The sequence below is a fragment of the Lepisma saccharinum genome, chromosome 16, assembly GCF_977018435.1.
Source record: "Lepisma saccharinum chromosome 16, izLepSacc3.1, whole genome shotgun sequence".
Lineage (NCBI taxonomy): Eukaryota > Metazoa > Arthropoda > Insecta > Zygentoma > Lepismatidae > Lepisma > Lepisma saccharinum.
In genome coordinates, this window is record NC_139244.1 from 13,431,602 (window position 1) to 13,446,847 (window position 15,246).

Below are 15,246 nucleotides of genomic sequence, written 5' to 3' on the forward strand. Positions count from 1 at the left end.
ACTATTGCGTATTATACCCTTCGGTATGTGGGATCGAATTGGGTTGATGTAGATCACTGATAATTCATCCTCGTTTAAGGAGCACGGTAAGCTTGATGGTAAGGTGCGAGAGGTACTAATTACACACGTATGAATGGCAAAACACCACATTTGAGTTTTAAACCCCTAAAGACTGGATCAGCATGGTTAATGGAAAACGGTATACCTGTCTCTGTATAGCAGCTGAAGTTCTGCGAAGTATGGTTATGGTCGTGACTGTACAAAGAGTCTGACTCCCGACTCGCTTCAACACGTTCTTCCTCGAATCGTACTTTCTCTCCGTAATCTTGTAGTTGACTGACCAATCACCTCTCTGCTCCCAGACATTTATTTCGATCGAATTTACTGAATAATGCCGACTCAGTTACCTGTATTCTCTTCCCTGATTGCGCTTGTTTACACCTGTTTACAAAGATGGCGATCAAGGAAGCTCGGCAATGTCTGACAAGGCATTCCTCAGATGTTTCTAGATATTTCCTGTCTGGAAAAGTAATGGCTAAATGTCTAGGGTTTGGAGTTCTTTGTACTTAATATTTTCAATGATTTTATAGATTGTTCATGGGCGTCGGCAGGGGGATGGGGGGGGGGGGGGGGGTCGAACCGGTCGGTTGATCCCCCTGGAATTTTCCATTTACTTTTTTCAATTTATGGTAATTTGTAAACGAAGCACTTTATTTCACCTCATTTTGCGTCATTGTTTAAAAATGGTCTTGAGCTATCGAATTTGGTACGAAACTTTCATAATTTGCAACACTGAAACTCTGTTAATTTGTAACTACCACATGTTCCGAAGCTTCTTATACTACTGCGTTTGCTGCTGCTGCTGATACTGCTACTAATGCTGCTGCTACTACTACTACTAGCAGTAATAATATAATAATATTAATAATAACATAATTTAAAATACCAATAATGCAATAATTTTAAAAATGAACAAATTTATGCATATGCCACTGGTCTGTATCACAATATTTTTGAGGGGAAGGGGTGTTCTCGACATCTTTTATACGACCCCCCTAGGAAAAATTCTGGCGACGTCCATGAGACTGTTACAATTGGACCACCGCGGCTCATATGTCTGTTCCCCAGTTGCTGAAACAACGTCCAAAAGCAAATTATGCAACCCGTACCTTTCACAACAGTATTTTATATTTTGTCCCATTAGTAATGGACTAGTAAAAAATAATTGAGGAAAAGCAACGGGAACATTTTCATTTCTTCAAGGACTCAAACCCAAGGACACACGCTGAGTGCACACTCCGTGACTTACAGTTAGTTTCCCTTTCGAATGCTCGTTAAGGGTATGAAGCTTCCGACCTTACTAAGGAAAGCGAAAGCAACAAAAAAAAAAAAATAAACTTTCGCGAGAAACATTACAATACCCGCCCCCCCCCCCTTTCCACCTTCAATTTCCACACCCGCGCTTTCCTGCATTGGGTTAACGAACTGTGAACGAATTTTACGAGATTATAATTTCATTCAGAGCAGTTTTGTTTTCAAGGAAAAGTGATCTTGAAAGGAAAAAAAATGTGCCTGTTTTTGTTGTAAGAGTACCGCTGCGACAGACTTGAAGAGATATCAGTATTTTAGCATCTAGTAAAGATAGGGAATTAGCAGACGGAGCTTATTGCTGCAAATTGACTTGCCCCTCTCTATATAAATTGCCCAAAAAAAGACATAAAAATACCTAAAAATATCAAAAAAGGACCTAAAAACGGAAAAAGGACGTATAAATGTGATCCAAATTAATTAATAACTTCAGTTTTAATTACATATTTAATGAATAAAAAAATAAAAAATTCTGGTGGTATGGAAAACACAGTGCGAGAAAACTATATGAATGAAATGCATCTTCTTTCAGACATTATATATATTTTTAGATTAACATAATTTGAAAAATCATATTTGAAGAACCATATTTGGCCTAACCACACTAGGGTTACAGCAATAGGACTTATTTCTTTACTACAGAAAGGATGTTTAAGAGGTGATGAACTGATGATGATTCGAATTGAGAATGGGCAGCAAGAAAAAGTTAGTCCAGAGAAGGTGAAGTTGCAAACAAAAGCCGATAAGACCTAAAAAAAAGGCTAAAAAAGGACCAATAAGCCAAAAATCGCCAAAAAGGCAAAAAAGGACAAATAAAACCCACCTTTTTCTGGCCTACAAGGACCCAAAATGAACATATATTATGTTGGGCCTCGTCTTCAAACACTAGGAAAAAGAAGGATTTTTCTTCAAGTTCCGAGCCCTACTCATTACACACAGACGCCAAAATATGATAGTTGACACAAGTATGTTGTTCCGGTCAAGGGCACCCGCAGGATTTTTTCTCAGGTGGGCAGTTATAGAAACTTTTATTATTATTATTAATGCTATTATTTTGTGGCCATTATATTACTACTACTACTACTACTACTACTACTACTACTACTACTACTACTACTACTACTACTACTACTACTACTACTACTACTACTACTACTACTACTACTTCTTTTGTATTCTTTTAAAATTACGTACATTTGTAATTTCCATATTCTGTGTATTTATCCTCGGCGGGGTAGAACCAGGAATTTTTCCACCTGTTCAAGCGGCTCCGGCGCCCACCCAGCGTCGTATAAAGTTGGTACCTGGAGGAAACTCCGGAAGGGGGGAGGGTAAAGGCGGCTGATCACATCACCCCCCCCCCCTTTTGACCGTGATCAAGAATGTGTGGGGCCCTAACCCCACACCCCTTATACGCCTTCATGGCGTGTTGCATAGCACAGGGGAGCACTCTACCTTTACCTTTTACCTGTGTATTTATATAGAATTTGCATAACTGGATATTTAACATATTAATTCATGTAGGACAAGAAGCTGTTTTTTTATAATTAGATAATAAGTGTAAATGTAACGTTAAATGTAACCCTACTTCAAATAATAATAATAATAATAATAATAATAATAATAATAATAATAATAATAATAATAATAATTGGTTCCGATCCTTGTTGAGTAGTTACATGCCGAATAGTCGCGATGTTAGGGGAATTAAAACTCCAATCGTCGTACACTGAAGCCTTCTCACGATAGGGCTGAAGAAAATATAAACTTCGTAGAAATCAGTTTGAAAACCGTTTACTATCTTTAGTATTTAATTACACCGGAGTAACAGGAGTACAAACTATTTACCATTATTTTCCTGTTGGAACTATTTTTCTATATCTCTTTAATCACGTAACCCTCTCATTTTTATCACAATGTCAATTTCTTTCAAGGAAATTCATCAAGAAATAATTGCAATATACAATAGACAAGCATGACCAAATATTAAAATAACACTAACGTTCATTTATTATTAACCGACCTCTATGGGCGTCGGGAGGGGGGTCGAACAGGTCGGTGGACGTCCCCCCTGGAAATTGACATCGTTCATTTAAAGATACGCCGAAAGTTTGTTACTGTTATTGCTAAGAACAGAAATAAAGTTCATTTAGTTAGTATTCGAACAGAATAATCAAAGGGAAAATGCATTGGATCGAAAACTTTGAGTGAAAAATACAGGATCAAGGTTATATTCTACCATTTCATCCTAAGAACAAATGGTTGCACAGTTTAAAAAAAATATATAGTTGTAGGCGAGAGGTCACACAACACACTTTATATTTTTTTAAAAATCCCCCTAACATTTAAAGCCTTTTCTTGAACGAGACGTGCAAACGTTCATATCAAAATGCATTCAGATACTAACTGCATAAAATGCAAAAGAAATAATGGAAAATAGTTGTCTGCTATTCACTCGTTTGATGGATCGAGTCTCCCCATTTATATAATAATAATAATAATAATAATAATAGTTATTTCGAATAAAGTTTATTTTTATTGATTTATAATATTTATTATTTATCTACTATTCAACTTTTATCATTTGCCCGACACCTCCTGCAAAAATTTCTGGCGACGCCCATTCCGACCTCTGTATTATAAGAAAAATTATTGCCAACGTACCTCCATGCAGAACAGGTTCACCGGGATTTTGAAATTTCGTAGACCAAAACCATTGTCATTATTGTATTCAATCCAAGACCAAGCGGCCAGAAAAGGTGAAATAATAAAAGATTAAAATAGGCTTTAACGCATCACGGACGGTCGGGGGAGACTGGAATCGTTGGTTAGCGCGTCGGATTTACAGTAAAATCCCAACCATCTGCAAACAGAGAAATAGTTTAAATGAAAACGAAACGTAATGGTTGACTGATTTTATTGATTTGAATTATTTTACTTCGCATTTCTGCCACTTTTGGTTAATCGCGAATATGAGGGTGAATGGTGACGAGATGAAATTGATGAAAGGACAATGTCAAACGCACGAAGTCCCACGGAGGAGTATACTGGGAATGACTCCAGACGCCAGAGCCTCGTTAGTGGAAGTGGGTGCCTTCCGAAAGGGTCAGCCCCATGCACCCCAAAACGTAGTGTTGAAATAACACAACAGAAGCAATGGGTAATGTCCAATTAACTCTGCATGCTAATTCTAAGACAGACAGAAAAACAAGAAAAAGAAAACCATAAACCTTAATCATTTTCAAGGCAGAGCATTTCAGAAAAATACCATAAATTGTTTGTTGAAAGAAAATATTTACACTTCTGGGTTTGCTATCACTATCTTGAACAAACATTAACACTTTTTGTGTGTAGAAACCAATTTCTGTTTTCAAATTCCAATCACTTCTTTTTTTCATGTGCTTGTTGTCAGAAAAATTACTGAACTTTTACAAATGAAATCCCCTGGATATGAAAAATCATGCAATTTATCGTCCTACATTTCCCCCCCGCCCCCTATTTCGTGTGCTCTTGTGCCCTTATTTCCTTTTCCCGTGAAATCCCAATGCTTCGTGCAGCAAGAAGGTAAAAAAAAAGGAAATCGACAATTTCTCCAGATAAAGGTATTGACTACAGCTGTCCTTGTGACCTAGATCGCTACTTCAACCAGAAACGGTTGGAAAAAAAAAACAGGTGACGTGAACTAGGAAGGAAGCAGAAAAGAATCGGAAAACGACGTGTCGGTCGGGCTACATTCGTTCTGCTGTCTTGCTGCTTACGCCACACAATTCCTGTTTTTGGTGAATCTTTTCTTTTTTTCTCTATAGAAAAAAAAGATGGTGCACTTCAAGCTAACACAAGAAGACTCTCCACCTTCACTTTGCTATCGATCCGCTTCGACAGTGCTGCCATCTATCAAGGTAGAGATTTTGCACGAACTCTCGTTCTCGAGAAGTCTACTCTTCTCGAAAACCGCTGCTAGGATATTCCAATTTTATATATGTTTAGAATTCGTTGTTCAGCATTCACGTCAATTTTCGTGTAGCTTGTTTTCGTTGTTGTCTACACATTGTTGTCTGTATTGTCTAGTCAATACTTTCATGGCTACGTAAGCCTATTAAATAAATTCATAAAATAATACTCATAATGTATGAGAACCTTTGAAACCGAATATATATCCCTGAAGGGCATTGGCGCATGTACAATCACAGAATGTTCTTGGTTGTAACAACCCTATTGACTTTCAAATAGCATCATCGTAACCAAAAAGTGTCAGTCAGTGACTGTACACAACAAATTATAATATGATGACAGCGAACATAATATGTAGATGATGACAGTATCCTTTTGGTACAATATTAAAACAATTATACAATATAAAACTAACGTAGAAGTACACAAACAATTTTATCCTTAGGTTCTTCTTCTAATGCACTAGTGATACATAAAATACAATAGCATAAACCTAAATTTGTCTTACAAATATTTAAAGCGTGAGATTCTTTAATCGAATATAAAGGATTTTCAACAGTAACATTTTCATTTTACTGGTAATAAATTGTATAACTGGATGCCTGTGTAAGCGCAGCACTCCTGATCTCTCATTTTTTTGTATTTATGCCTTATGTAACAAGGAATGGCCAGAAATGTTCGCATCCGGTTCAGTAAATATACGGATCCAGCGAGAACCGGGTACTTGGATTCGAAACCAGTACCCGGAACTTGCTAAACCGGAGCCCTCTACTTATTTTCCAGCAGTAATATTTTCCCAGGAGAAATACATTGAAATAAAGACAGTTTTAAAGTTGGACACCCTGTATATATAGAACGGATACAGTACTAAAGCATGAAGTAAATCAACAGCCAATGTCCATAACTTCGTAACGCAACCGAAGGAGCGTTGCATTGTAAGTTGGTTGCAAGCGTGCAGCAAGTCGCCACTTACTTGTCGTGCCCCACGGCCCTGAAAATCTTGTTTTAAATATAGAGGAATTGGCAACCCTTCTCCTCCAGCTGATACCCAGGGAACAGCCATTTTGCCAGGTGAGTGAGAGACACTAGACTTCCTTCTTTGCGCCCATTCTTCCCTTCGGTTCCATGACGTCATATGCAGATGTCGCATGTCTCAATGCAAGCTCCTATTGTGAGAGCAAGCGATCTCACCTAGATCACTTGCTATGTAATGACGTTAAAAATATCTCTACTTATTCTTGTAACTGTGAAGGACGTTGCTTGGCACTTGCTACTATGTACTCATTACGTTCATATGGAACTTTTTTTTTTTACAATTTCTGTCTTATTTAGCTCACTTGCCCAGGAACAAACCGTGAATATTACAATTAGGCAGGGCGTAGATATGTTGATGTGTTTGGGGCGGAGCAAATTTGAATAAAATATGTGTGTGTGTGTATGTGTGAACCTCTCCTATGACGTCGTCGCTATGTAATCGAAGGTTCCCGGGTTCGACACCAGGGTGGAGGCACATAAGGATTCGGATCTTACTTTAAACTGTAGGTCCAGCCCCGATTAGCCTTCTGTGAATAAAGTGGACTTAAGTTATGCATGGATTTGATTTTCATTTAATTTTTATTACTTAGCATTACTTTTCTGCCACTTTTGGCTAATCGCGACGATTAGGATGAGTAATGATATGATGAAGAGATGCTCATAAATATCAAACACACATCCCCACGGACACACCACACACACAATTTCTGTGATAAATTAAACTCCATTAAAATACAATAGTGGTTCTTAAAAATTTTTATATGGTTATAATTATTATAGTAAATTTATATTTTAGTTTATATCCCAAGAAGTACTACTATTATGATCTATGTGAAAAGTTTCTTCAAAAAACTAGTTTAGAGTTCTTTTCAAAATGTTAAAGTAAAATTTCCTCTAGGCCACTGAAAATTGGGAGGGGGGACTTCATGTGACCAGACACGGATCCCCCCTAAACAACATTGCTGCAATTAGTGGTGGCCCTTAGAAAACCGCGAAGAAGACGCACCTGAAATGCATAGTTAATTAATTTTGTTATTAACTTCTGTACAACTCGCTCGTCAATAAATTCTTTGGAAGTTAGCGGGGAGATATTAGTTGCGAAGTTTACGTTGTGTAACCTCTTATTGAAAGAAAATCTCATTTTTGAAGATTTTGAAACTCATTCTTGTAAAAGTGAGATAATATGAAAACTTGAAGTTCTGCGCTTATTCCGGAATTCAGTTTTTGAAGCTATATTACTTTTTAATTTTTGTTATGTTGGAATACTAATTAACTGAACTTTTTTTCTTACTAGCTGATTACCCGGCGTTGCCCGGGTATTTATTTATTCCAATCTTGTATTAGACAGGAAAATAATGAATTCTATAGTGGAACCACAAGGAAAGAAACCTGCGCAGACCCCATCGCGCTGGCGGGTGGGGGAAAAAGACAGGTGGCCTTCAAAGCGGCCAACGTCAGTGTTGCCAGACCTATTGATTTCTCGGTAGGATTCCATAATAAACTATTGCTATGGCACCTCCGACGGCCTGCTCAAAAACACGTTTCCTGCTTATCTTACTTGAACATGGAGGGGAGAGTGGAACTCCACTCAGCCATGAAAAGTGCTGTTTGAACTGTGAAATTATTCCAAACGATGTGCTAGGACATTATTATTATTTTATTACTATTACGACATTACCATGGGCGTCCGGAAGGGGGGGGGGGTGTGGCCCCCCCTGGAAAATGAAAGTCAACCAAAAATTATATATATTTTTCACATATAATTTCATTTCAGCTGCAATAATGTGTGTTAATTATTGCATGAATATGAAACATTGAAATTTAACCAATGTTTTTTGAGGGAACAACACTATTATTGGAGAAAATGTGCCTTCTTTGCCCCCCCCCCCCCCCTGGAAGAAAAATACCTTCGGACGTCCATGTACATTACTATTTTTAGATGGTTGTATTTTATCCCTCCCGAAAATCTATTTCTATTTTAGTTATTTTACGTCGCTTTTGTGCCTCTACGGGTAAGTACGACAACAAGGATGAATGAAAAACTGATGAAATGAATGAAGTGACACAAACACAGTGAAACGTCCTTGCCTTACTAGGTAGGAACACTGACTTCGTAGCGTGGGCAAATTATTTTATACATGTATATGTATATGTGTGTGTGTGTGTGTCTATATATATATATATATATATATATATATATATATATATATATATTAAATGCAGCAACATAGAGGCAGCATAACTGACGAATAAAGCATGTGAGTGTTAATAACAAGAAATTTGCTAGAGAACGAAGCGGCATACTTCAATTACAAAGGAAATAATGCACCCCCTCCCCCGTAGTTGCTTGAAACTTTCATGGGCTTGAAAATACTTAGTTTTCTATCCTTAATATACTATTCTATACTTAAATACTTAATTTTCTACAAAATTATATAGCGGCATGGACGTCCTGAAGGAAGTGCAAGGATGGTCGCCACCCCCTTCCCCTTCTGGAAAATGAATGTTGACATAAAAGTACCTATTATTTCAGATGTATGAATTGATTTCAGTCACAGTAATTTACATCCATTATTATAATAGGGATGTAGGAAAGTGATAATTTCAAACTCAAGTGGTGTTTTCTGAGAGGGCAACATTATTACAGGGTAATATGCCTCGTTTACCCGCCTGATAAAAATACATTGTTTCCCCCTCGCTGGAAAAAAATCTGTGGACGTCCCCTTGCCCCCCAGTGCGCACGCCTATGCCGCCCCCGAGAACGTCGTTCGTCCGCTACTATTAGATCATCGGATTTTGTAGAAGATCTTCTGGTTTCCCAAGGAACAATCTACCGATTTTTTCAAGTCTGACCTGGCAACACTGCCCCGAGCACCGATAACGGCAGGGAAGATGCGCGAACGCTTTTGAGGGAAGGTTTTTTTCCTTGTGGTCGAGCTATAACTATAGTGTAAAATGTAACTAATTTTAAATGTGATCGTGAATGTCACCAATTAGCTTAGAGATTCCGAAAACTATGGATTCGACACTAGTCTAGGTCATTTGTGGCATTTTATTTTTCGCCCCCTCTCACCCCCCATGCCGACAGGTGATGAACTTGGAGTTGAACCGCATTGGGAGTGTCACGAAAACTATGGATTCCATTCGCGACACAGCCTGAATGTTAGACAACCAGAGAAACACTATCGTTGTGCGGATTGCATAGAGTCACGGATGTCTGTTTGTGCATAATTTAATATCGGTGGTTCTAGATTATTTTTACATGTCACCCCTTACCACCCCACCCCCTAGGGGTGTCTTACCCCCACAGTATTTCTTTCCAGATTGCAAGTGATACGTGTACCAAGTTTGTTTGAAATTGCTCCAGGCGTTCGAGAGTTATGCCGGAACAAACAAATATACACACCCACACACACACACACATACATCCATTTTTATATATATTTAGATACATTGACTGTGAAAATAATAAACTTCTTGTCATTAATTTCTAATTTGAATTGAACGATGACGATTTTCAAGTTGTCGACTGATCGACAACGCATGTACAGTCACCAGCAATAAATATGGGACACTTAGATCCTGAAATACGGGCTTCCCTGTAGGGCGTTATGTGTGTTGCATAACTCTACGGGGATAAGTGGATTTTAATAGCAAATATTCAACGGCAACTTCTACCACCATCATAGAGTTAGTCAACACACATAACTTCTTGCGGGGAAGCGCGTGTCTCAGGATCTAAGTGTCCCATTTATATTGCCGGTGACTGTACGTATATATGGTCATCGGCACCCACAGGGGGGGTCCACCTTCGTTGCGGAGTGGTTAGCACATCGCGCTGCCCGGGCTCGAATCAAGGCTTGGACATGGGAGTTCTTTGTGTGTGTGCCTTCATCAATTTCATCATATCATCACTCATCCCCATTTTCACGATTAGCCAAAAGTGGCAGAAATGCGAAGTAAGAAAACCAATGCTATCAACACAAAAAGATAAGGGAGGATTTGATTGATCTGGTTTATTTTACTTCGCTTTTTGTGCCACTTTTGGCTAATTTGCGAAGATGGGGATGAGTGGTAATATGATAAATTGCCACTCACAAACATCCATGCCCAGGTCGGGATTCGAACCCGGGACCCCTGGCGTCGTAGCGCGATGTGCTAACCATTCTGCCACGAGGGCCAGATAAGGAAGGAGGAAAAATTGCACACTTCTCTCTTGTATTTGTAACTCTTTTCTAATATCATATTTCAAGCTATCGATCTTCTTTTCTTGGCTTTAGCTTCCTTTTGTTCGTGCTTACTTTCTCTCCTTTTGATCATTTATTTTTTTATGTCTACCCTCGCGTTTTCTGTCAAATTATCTTCTTCACTCTCTCTTGTATATTCCGGTTTCTTCTATTCTCTATCTCTTTCCATCTTCTGTTATATCTCTCACTCTCTTTGTCGGTCTCACTGTTATATTTCTACTCTTGTCTTTCTCCATCTCTCTGTCTCCATATCTTGCTATGTCTATTCACTCTCTCTGTCTTGCTGCAATATTGATCTTCTTTAATCTTTTACTCTTTCCCATGCTCTGTTATGTATCTTCATTCTATCTCACACACTCAGTCCATCATCTGTTATGCCTCTTCGCTCTCTCCCCATCTTCTTTCATGTCCAGCACCCCCTTCTCTCTCTCTGTATATCTTCTGTTATGTATCTCCACTCTCTCTGTCTTGCTACTATATTTGTCTTCTTTCCTCTCTCTCTCTCTCTCTCTCTTTCTCTCTCTCACACACAGACTCGCACTCACTTTCTTTCACTTTCACTGTTCTCTCTCGGCTCTTTATTACTCTTTCCTCTCTTTCTCTCTCCAGGCCGGTGCGTCGCGAGCAACTTTGCCGAGGGTAATTTTTCATCTTTCCCACATTATTCACAAATATCGTGCAAGCTGGATTGAAATACAACAAAAACAAACAGTGCAACATTTTAAGACACATACAAGGGCGGATTAAGAAAAAGGTGGGGGCTACCGCAACCGTCCATCCCCGAGGTTCCTGATGTGTGCTTCCTTTCTCTTTTTTTTTAAAAAAAAAAACAAAGCAACTGGGTTATGATCTCACTGAAGGACACACATTTTCGATTTTGACCCACCCTTGAAAATTTTGGTCACACCACTCATTATCATTGCATGGTGGCATCAGGTATACAACAATAGGTATGGTTTCTCTACGGGCTCATGAAATACAAATAAACTCCCACTGGATTTCCTGTCTAATTTGTTCAATACACCTCTACATAAAGTTAGGAACCAACCTATTCATTTCAAGAAGGGTCGTAAAAAGTCCAGTAATTGTAAATAAATTTAATTCCGGTTCGGGAGAGAAAATCAGCAAGATAAATCGATTCTGGTCTGTAAGTAACATTTTTATCTTTAAAGAATTTCAATTCGATCCGGGAACCGTTTTTTTCCAGATCAATTTTTAAATACACTCCAAGCTTGGTATTGAAACGAAACAATACGCAACTTGGACCGAATTTAAATTGTGCGAGGAAAAAACTTCCGTTCCTGTTACGGAACCCATTAGAATGTATGTGTTCCTTTACCTTTAACAACACCGATTTCAAGATTGAATTTATAATGAAACATAGGACGTCACGAAACATTTATAGAACTTACAGTCATAAATGCCCATATTTGTTTCATTGTTGTCAATGTTGTTGTTTCGGTGTGACAACATTGTATAACGAAAACGACCATACATTTACAAGCAGTGTCTTCTTCCTTTTCAGATCATGACGCTGAACAAATCAAATAACCTGAATATGCAGTGATTCTTACACGTAAGTTTACATACTAATTTTAATAACATTTACCTGTTTAGATTCTTGTGCTTGTTGGAACGCAGTTATCAATTGCATCCACATAGAATGTTGTTAGTATGGGCATCATTTGGACAAAAGTTAGAAAAGCTCAGTATTTTGATAGTCGATAACTTGGACAAAAGTTAAAAGAGCTTAGTATATTGATAGTCCATAACCCCTCAGAACATCACCCCCAATCCAACATTATTGCATGTAAAACTCTATTCCTTTGTAAACATTTGAAGGTATGTTAGGATTTAATGGTGAATACCAGTTGTATGTTTCATATTTTCTTTTGAGGTGTCTGAGTTTTTTTTTTTTTTTTTTTTTGCTCTAGCTGTTGTCAGACATGAACAAACGCATAATTGGTAATTTTGTGCACTTTTTCTCCTGACTAGATTAATTGAGATGATTGAGATATGTGGTCAATTGATGGGAGATAAAATAAATATTAAGCATCATGCCTAATGAGGTTTCAAACCCAAGACCTCTGGCACTTTTACAGCATCACAATACTTGATTTTAAAAGAAATACTGTGAATTTATTTTCAGGAAATGATTTACAAGTAAATACTGCAATAATTTTTGAAGGGGCTTAGTCCTAACCCCCCCTCAATGAATACAGTACTGATTGTGATATGTTGTGCTGTATGAGAGGTTGCTCCCGGGTACCCATATATTAGAGACTGAATGAACCCCAGAACCGTTTCATGCAGGAACATTGATTGAAGAATTCTCACCTGAAATTATCCACCTAGAGAATAGAACAAAAAATTCCAAAAATAAGATTTTTATGTGAGAGGTCACATAGCGTAAACTTAGTTATTTACATTTTTAACTTTCAAGCAATTTTCTTGAACAGCGTATGTAAAAGTTAATAATAAAAATAAAGTAACTACATATATTCACTTCAGTATATTAATGGTGTGAAATTTACACAGGAAAAGAAAAATAATTTTTCTGGATATTCACCGATCTACGGTAACAAGTTGAAATATTTCTGAAAGAATATAACAATAATAAATTGACAATATGCATTACTAATTGTTATTATTTCTTGTTTTTGGGATCTCCATAGATTATATACATGTGGAAATATTCATATATATGCACAGGAAGGGGATTTAGATATTCTGGATGGACGTTAAATTTAAGAAAAAATGAACAATTTTCTTTATGTGAATTATGATGGAAATTGCGCTAGGGTTTTAATGCAAAGTGAAACAGAAAACATGATTGAACTCGTCTGCCTAATGCAAAAATGATGATGTTACATAAAAATGAAATAGCATGCCTAAAATGTAGAGAAATTATTCAAGATCTTGCATGTCTATTTTGTGTGGCATTTTAAGGGATATGTCAAATGCGGCTGGAACAGAAAGTATTCCCCACTGACTTTTTTCCTAGACAGGCAGAGAAGCGAAATCAAAAAAGGAAGAAGTACAGTGATGATACGAGTTCCCATGTTCTTCGAATGGCAGTCATAGTTATCTAACAACAATGTCAGCAACAGGAAGCGAACTGTTGCTTCTCCATGTCCTGGGAGATAATGTGCAGAAACTTCTCAACACCAAGGTTGATTTTTGCTAACAACAATCAGAATGAAAGGTTTACTTGACATATGAAGCAGAATGAAACGTGGAACGTGACCAGTGATCGCAGAACATGACGCATTCACCTATCACGAAATATATCAAAAGCTCTCGTCTCGTCATGTGTTGGCTCGCACCGCCTTTCCTTCAGTTTCTAGCCAGCGCTGAGATATTAAAAGGACAAATCATACATGGAAAGGATGTCCTTCGCATGCAGAAATTCACTTGTTGGTTGCATCGGAGCCATGTTACAGCAATCATCACCCGTTGTCATTTCCGCCGTTAACCGGTGCGGTTACGTCACACGAGTCTACGAACTGCGAGGAAGCATTAATTGCATATCCTCCATTCGTGCAGTCGCCGTTGTATTTCGCCGCCATTGCGTAATGTCTCTCAGAGAGTTACATGATTTATTTGTGCAGAAAAGAAGGGCGAGCAAGACCCCATCTTTACGTCCCTGGATCACTGCAATGCGGATTTTTTAAAAAAAATTAAGAAAGAACACACTCATCTCATCATCTCATCTGCAATCTTAACATATTGAAGTGTCGGCAAGATTAGTTGTCATGTTGTTAATTCGGTCTTTTATCATGTCTTCGTCTTTCATTTTACACAACTGTCTTGCAAAGTGAGCAGATGACATTGTATATATGGAGGAGGGTTTACTTGTTAAACTTGGCTAGGTAGCTACTATACCTGATCTAATTATTTTGTTCTTTTTTGTTTAGAGATTAAATTAATTAAAATAATTTTCCTGGTTCCTTTTAATGATTGGTTGACGCTATGAGCACATCCATCTTGTTCCTTTGATACTTAGACTTTTTTACTTAATTTTGGCATTTTGTGCATTCTTGTCAACCGATCCCGTTGTCCTTCCTATATTATGTGTAGTACGATTAGGATGATTATGTTGTTTATTCCAGAATTTGATCTTTTCTCTTACCATAAAATCATATATAGTTTCCTGATTTAACATTTCTGCGCCAGATATTATTCTCATTGCATTATATTCAAATTGTAATCAGTTAATAAATAAAGGCTATTGTTCATGTTCAACTCCATAGGAGGAGAAAGAAAGAAGAATGGAATGAGAAAGATAAGAAAAAAGGAAAGAAAGAGATAAGGAAGGTGGTGAAAGAGAAGGAAGTAAAGTGGGAGAACAGGGGCGAGCAAAGAGTAGACCAGACTGGGCCTTGATTCACTGAAAATCAGGTTGACCCACTCTGTCATAATAACATTACTAGTTTAGACCCCGTAATGACGATGTGAATATTGAACATAGATTTTTATTTGACGAAGTGGCCCACCCAAATCTTGACAGTCTTCCCACACTAGAAAGTCTGGTACTACCTCTGTGAAAGAAATAAACAAAAAGGTAATAAGGGAATATAGTAAATTGTTGATCTGTTTCTTGAAAAAGTATCAGATTTTTTTCGTTGTTTCTTCAGTAAACCCA

General features: G+C 37.7%; 1 protein-coding gene across 1 annotated transcript in view; it reads left to right on the forward strand.

The window, feature by feature from the left end:
• LOC146000261 (sodium/potassium-transporting ATPase subunit alpha-like) overlaps nucleotides 1–15,246 on the forward strand; it is a 471,911-nt gene that overhangs the window by 105,682 nt on the left and 350,983 nt on the right. The window contains exon 2 of the mRNA XM_083137721.1: nucleotides 12,127–12,177. The gene's annotated coding sequence lies outside the window, so the exon portion shown is untranslated. The remainder of the gene's footprint in view (nucleotides 1–12,126; nucleotides 12,178–15,246) is intronic.